The sequence below is a fragment of the Diabrotica undecimpunctata genome, chromosome 8 (genome assembly GCF_040954645.1).
Source record: "Diabrotica undecimpunctata isolate CICGRU chromosome 8, icDiaUnde3, whole genome shotgun sequence".
Lineage (NCBI taxonomy): Eukaryota > Metazoa > Arthropoda > Insecta > Coleoptera > Chrysomelidae > Diabrotica > Diabrotica undecimpunctata.
In genome coordinates this window covers 78,804,723-78,811,923 of record NC_092810.1, presented here as the reverse complement: position 1 = coordinate 78,811,923, position 7,201 = coordinate 78,804,723, and positions in this window count along the sequence as shown.

Below are 7,201 nucleotides of genomic sequence, written 5' to 3'. Positions count from 1 at the left end.
TTTGATTGCAGATATGTAGAAGACCGATCAACGTGGAGAAAATTTGTAGTTAAAAGAAAGGAGAAACAGTGACAAAAGCAACAAAAATGGGCCAATGGTTCAGAGCTGCTCGAAAATCTTAATTGGAAAGAATTAATATTGAAAATATAAGAAATGCAATGGAATTAACATACACTATATACGCTATAATAACTAGAAAACTTATGTGATACGGATATATACAGAAAAAATTTAATGAAATAATAAACTACCCAATATGTGTTATGAGTGAGAAAGATATGAATAAATAAAATGAGGAAAGCCATAGCAAAAAGAGTAGTGAATAAAAAATGAAGAAGTACCTTGTGGATAACATGTGCTTAGATAGGAACGAATGGAAATGAAGATTCAGAAGACGACAAAGAACGTTTTAAATTGATAAATCTACACAATTTTTAACAATGTATATTTATACGTCATTTCCAGAGCAAATGTGATAATTGTGCATAAAATTAAACTTTTTAGGGTAAATTTGCTACAGCAAGATGTGACTCAAATACATCCAAAGCTAAAAACTATCGATGTTTGTATGAAAGGTGAAAATTTCGTTTTTAAATGCTAATTATAAACAAATGGTAAATTAATCGTTACGGGCGAATTTTATTAATCTCTTTTAAAAGAATATTGGCACCTACACATAATCACATACTTGTGGACGGTATCTTGTACCTGAATACTAAGAAGGTTGTCGTTGTAATCTAAGAATAAGTTTTATAATTTACAGGAGAACCATGTTGGAGTTCTATTACCAGGACTTCCACATAAAGAACATTTAGCTGATAGTTGTGCTACTATCGCGCATCAGAGTGCTATAGGGGAAAAAGAGATAGTCTGGAGCATTGGAGCGCCATGGAATAATTCCTGTCTACACTGGAATTAATACACCTCGCTCCAATCAATTGTTACAACCGAACGTAATCTTAAGGAGTGAATAAATCTCACAAACTGGGTTCAATTACATTGCAATTTTTAAATTTTTCGTGATAAAATGAAGTGATTGATTGTTGTTTTGCAAAGACAAGTTGTTTTTTTTTATTTTTGTATTCCTATTGTTATATAAAGGTACTTGATATTGTAATATTAACAAAATTTCTCATAATATACTCTGAAATGCGCTTTCTTTTACTGATAACGAACAAAAGTTTTAATAACTTCTTGTTAATATATTTATGTAGGTATTTAGATTTTTATCTTGTTCTTACTATAAGTGCTAAAGCACAAATGTAGTCATAGTCTACTGTATTTTTTCCATAGGGGTCATAGTTTTTAACGGTGTGATAGCTTCTTTTATTGTTGAAACTGTTATAAACATTGTTAAAATACTAACAGGGTTTTTGTTAGTTTTGATTCTCACCGTATAGTAGGCCAAGATATCGGTTACAAAAACCCAGACACTATTGAACAATTAGACGGTTCTAAATATATTGTTTCAAACAAATGACCTTTTATTCATACATTGTATTTTAAAGAGTGAGTGTGAGTGAGTCTTGTCCATAGAAAAAAGAGTGGTTTTCTTTTAAAAGTGCAGGTCGCAGGGTAATTACCGCCCACGGTAGCGTCAACTTGGCAAAATAAATTCAATAAAACCCCATTTTTTCAAGGAAAGCTGTTCACTTGCCAAACCACACAGACCTGTATTGGAGTTCTAACGTCTTTAGTTACGTGCTAGTGTTTTGCTGCGTCCATCCTACATGGTACAGTACAATACACAATATTTTGTTGCATGCATGTCCTATACATCAAGTACTTTTACTTGCTGTTGAATTATTTCATATTATGTCGCGATTTGAACCTTTTAATTGAACTTTATTTTACTGTCGTTTTGAAATTATAAACTTTCTAGTGGGTATCTTTATGTCTTTATTACCAATTGTTATTAACATGCGTTTATGAATCATCATATATATCATTATTGTATTATATGTATATCTTTTCATAGTTTCACGTTATATAACGTTGTGTATTATAAAAGTATTCTATTTCTTTTTATCGTAGTAAGTCATTACTCAGACAAAATATTTTGGTGTCTTATGGTAACTTGATTCTGTAATAAAATTCATGGCAGACGACAAGCGGTTTCATAACCACTAAACATATCTATTTCTTTATTGTTTCCGTATATATTATGTTTTACAGTTATGATATTATGTTCGGTCTAATTGTTTTAAAAACTTTGTCGCTTGTATACGTTTTAGCTTTAATAATAATTTTATAGACCTTAATCATTTAGAAGTAAATGTATATATAATTTTTTTTCTGTCACTTGGTTTAAATATAGTTCTTATTATATTATTTGTATATGTGCAGAAAATAACACTTATTTCAGTTCGTACGATTTGCGGTAATTTATTTAATGTTAATTCTGGAATTTCACGTTTATACTCAGTTTCTGTTGTTCCGCTTATTTATCTGAGAGATGTTACTTTTTTTTCTTGTTATTATTTTTCTTTATAAGCAATTTTACTTGTTCATTGGCGGATTAATACCTCTATTAAAGGTTGTCACTTCATCTTTTGAGCGATCGTCCGATACTTCTTCTGCCGATTCGTGGCTTATCTCTTGCAATTTTGACGTCACGGGTCTCCTCCATTCTGCTTATGTGATTATTCCATTCTTTTTTTCTATTTTGTGTCAATTCATTTATACACTTTACGTTACATTTTCTTCTAATGTCTTCACTTCTCTTTTGATTTCTCAGCGTATTTCCTATAATTGTTCTCAGTACTCTCATCTCTGCCGTTTCCATTATTCTTTGAGTTGTGGCTGTGTCGGGTCTTGTTTCTGCTAATGCCATCAATTTCTATTTTACATCTGTGGTCCTTTGCTGACTACTATTGTTTTAGTTTTCTGAGATGAGATTGTCATATTAAATTCTTTTGCTCTTATGTTAAATTTGTGGACCAGTCTTTGCAAACTATCTTCATCTTGGGCTATTAATATTGCGTCATCTGCGTAACGGAGTATTTTAATTTCTTTGTTTCCCATTCTGTATCCTCTTCGTTTGTTAACGCTTTTGATGATTTGATCCATGATCAAATTGAAGAGCATGGGGCTCAATCTCAACGAATCCCCTTATCTTATTCTGCTGCCTATTTCTATAGGTTCTGTAAGTTGTCCCTCTATTCTGACTTCCATTTTTTTGTTTTGGTCGATGTTTTTGATAGTTTTTATAATATTTAGGGGAGCTTCTCTATTATACAGAAGATGGATTACATCTTTCAGTCTTACTCTGTCAAACGCTTTCTTTAGGTCAATCAGACACAGAAATGCTGGTCTATTATATTTCAGTGATTTCTCAGTAATTTGCTTTATAACGAATTTTGCATCTGTACACGATCTACCACTAAAAAAACCCGGTTGTTCATCTGCTAAACTTATATTGTGATTAATTAGCACTTGTAAAATTTTAGTTGTAAGTTTTAGCGTAGTATTTAACAAGTTTATACCTCTGTAGTTTTTTGTCTGTTTTTATCTCCTTTTTTAAATAGTAGAGTTAGTTCGCTCCTTCTCCATTCTTCCGGCATTTTATTGTGTTTTATAATTTTATTAATTAATGTTGTTAATTGTTCTGTCATTGCTGCTCCACAATATTTCAGTATTCGTTTGGTATCCCGTCTTTACCTGCTGCTTTTCTGTTCCTCAGGTTTTCAAGTATTTTCCGAACTTCCCGTACATTTATATTAAGTTCTTTATATGTTGTAATTTCTGATGTTTCCGGTTCTATCGTCGTTTGTTCTTCTCCTGTATATAGCTTTTTTAGGTAGTCAATCCACGTATCATTTTCTATGTATTTTAGTTATATTAGTTACTTTACCTCCGTTCTTTGACGTCTGATGAAGCGCTATATTTCCTTTTGCAGACGAGAAAAATTATGTTCCATTTCTTTCGAAAAACGTTCCCAGTGACCATTTTTTATTTTTCTTATAAGTGCATGTGTTTCGTTTCTAATCCATCACTTTCTGTGATATATGTATTTCTGTTTTTTTCGGTTCTTTTCTGGAATAGGTATCTTGTGGAGTCATCCTGTAAGCTTTCGACTTTTATCTTTGTGGTGTATTTCGGTGTTTTGTTATCACATATATGTGTTTTCATTCGGCACAATACAAATTTGTAATCGCTTCCTATTTCTGCTGATGTTAGTGCTCTCTATTCAACAGAATATAGTCTATAATAGATCTTTGTCCTCTACCGTTTTCAAAAATGTATTTGTATTGTTCTTTGTGAGGGAAAAATGTATTATTATTACGTATCTGGTTTTTGCTGCAGAGGTCCGTTAGAAGGTTTCCGTTTTTATTTCTATTTTCGTTATATCGCTGTTTTATCCCTGGAACTAAATCATTGCCAACACGGGCGTTAAAATCACCCATAATGATTATATATTTATCATTTGGGGTCTCGTTTATTACAGTCTGAAGGTGTTCACTTACTATTTTTATACTTGGTGTAAAAAATTTTTGTGTTCTAACAGAGCGACTCCTTCTTTGGCTCTGGTTTCTTTGACAACACCACTGTAAATCATGAGATGGTCATCTATAATAATTTGACCCTTTTCCATTTTTCTTTGTGTCTTTTAGCGCACACATGTCTATATTTTTTTTTTCTACAAGCTCTTTTGTAATTTTCTGCTCTCTTGTGTTTAGAGACTTTACGTTCAAAGCACCGATGCGAAGTATATTTCTCGTTTACCACAAATTCGTTGTCCTCTTTCTCGTTAGTCGTCGTAATGAAATCATTCCTGTCCCGAGGCATAATTCTGTTTCTATGAGCTAAAGTCTCTCAGTAGGGTGCTAAACTGGCTGTAGACCCCCTCCTCCTTTATTTGGGCTTGGGACCGGCAACAGTTCCGTCGAGCTACTCGATCTACCCAACAAAACTGCAGACGGATTTGAGATATGTTACTTAAAGATGTACTTAATCTCTATTAATTCTTTGATCTGTTTTTTGTTCTCTTTCAGATCTGTTTTATATTAGGTAAATTCTTATTTCATTCCTTAGGTAAATTCTTATTTCAAACCCTCCGGCGCACTTTCAGGTCTACATATTATATAAGTATTTTATTTTTCTTTTCATTTTACTTTTACCTCTTTTTATACTTACTTTACTTTCCGTGTCCGGAACACCAACAGCTTTAAATTTTGTATTTCCAATGGTTGGCTTCATAGATGGCCCTGTCATTCGCTAAAAATAGATCTTCTTCTGTGTAGGTCTCTCTCATCTCTGTGCATGCTAGTAGATGGTGACTATTCTGAACCGCGCCGCAGTCGCAGGTATCGTCCTCCTGGTATTTTCACTTCTTCAGGTTTACGTAAAATGATTTTTTTTCAATAATTTCACCAGTCAACATTACAACCTGATTTTCAGTGATAGTTTGATTTTTAAATGCCCACTCTAGACACTCTGTTTTTGTCTGACTTAGTTTAAGACCTTTTTGCTCAAGCGCCCATCTTAATTTTCCCAATCATTAATTCAATTCTCTTCCCTTATCTCTTACTAACACCATATCGTTAGCATATATCAGACACCAAGGGATATTTTCTTGAAATGTTTTCGTTAATTTTTCCAACACTAATTAGAAGAGATAGGGGATTAGCACTGACCCCTGATGCAATCCTACTCTCACATGATATTTATCAGTATCATCCACACCTGTTCTAACATTAATTTTCCATTACTTGCCTTAGAATAAAAGCTGCATCCGTTGTTGATTTGTCTTGTATGAATTTAAACTGATTTCCTAGTACTTCTGTTTCTTCCCCTATCCCACCATCAATTATTCTCTCCCACAGTTTCATGATGTGACAGAGTAGTTTTATGGCTCTATAGTTTGTACATAGTTTAACATCTACTTTGTTTTTGTATACAGGTACTAAAAGGCTACTTCTCCATTCATCCGGTATTTGCCCCACTTTCATAATTCTATTAAATAGTCCTGTTAGCCAACTTGTTCCTGATTTTCCTAATAGTGATCATATATATCCAAGGATATCATCAGGACCTATGCCTTTTCTTTTTTTATCTTATGTAGCTCTTGAATTACTTCCGAGGTCGTTATTTTCGGCACCATTGCTACTACTGTCTATGTTGGCTCTACAGATGCTTTCTCAAACTTTTCGTTTAATTGACCGTCAAAGAACTCCCTCTAGCGCCTTTTTACATCATTATCTTGCATAAATAGTTTATTGTATTTATCATGTATACATTTAATCTGATTAAATGCTTTTGGTTTCCTTTGCTCCACTTTTAGCAAGTTTGTATGTTTTTTTCTTTATATTCGGTTCATTGTACAGCTTTTCATACGCTGCTGCCTTAGATTTTGCTACTCCCACTTTTGCTTCCTCTTTAGCTATTTCATACTTTTGATAATCTAGTCTTATATATATATATATATATATATATATATATATATATATATATATATATATATATATATATATATATATATATATATTCTTGCCTCTCCTTATATAATCTTCTCTTTTTTTATATTGTCTTAAACATCGTCTGACTACCTATATTTACCAGTTTTTAAGTCCCTCTCCTGAGCTTTTTCCAAGTATTTTAGTTGCACCCTCTTTAATAATTTTGACAAATTTCTCCAAATTTCATTATGACCTTTTTCCATGTTCCAACGCATTCTTTTGTCTATTTCTGTTCTTAATTGAACTTATTTTTCGCTTGTTAACGTCAATTAATTGTTTTCGTGACTTTCCTCAATATTTTGGTTTTATTTCATGTTTTACTTGTATGTCTAGTACCAGTATTTTATGCTGTTAGCTTACAGTTTATTACAATTATTACCTTACAGTCTTTTATATAAGGGATTGATTTATAATCCATATTTTGAATTGATTTTGTCTGCTTTTGAATTTGATAGGTTGGGTTTCTCTCTTCTAAAAGCATATACAAACAGTGGGCATACCTAGTGCTACTGCTAATTCCAGCATGTCATCTCCTGCGCTATTTCTAGTTCCAATGCCGTATCCTCCATCTATATGTGAATTTCCTCTGTTTAATTAGCCTACGTAAGCATTGAAATTACCTCCTATGATTAGTCTTTTCTTAGTTAGAATATTTAGTCTCTTAGTTGGAATATTTAGTTGGTGGTATAGTCTTGCAACTAACTGATCATAGAAATCTTTTCTTTTATCGTCACCTAGTCCTA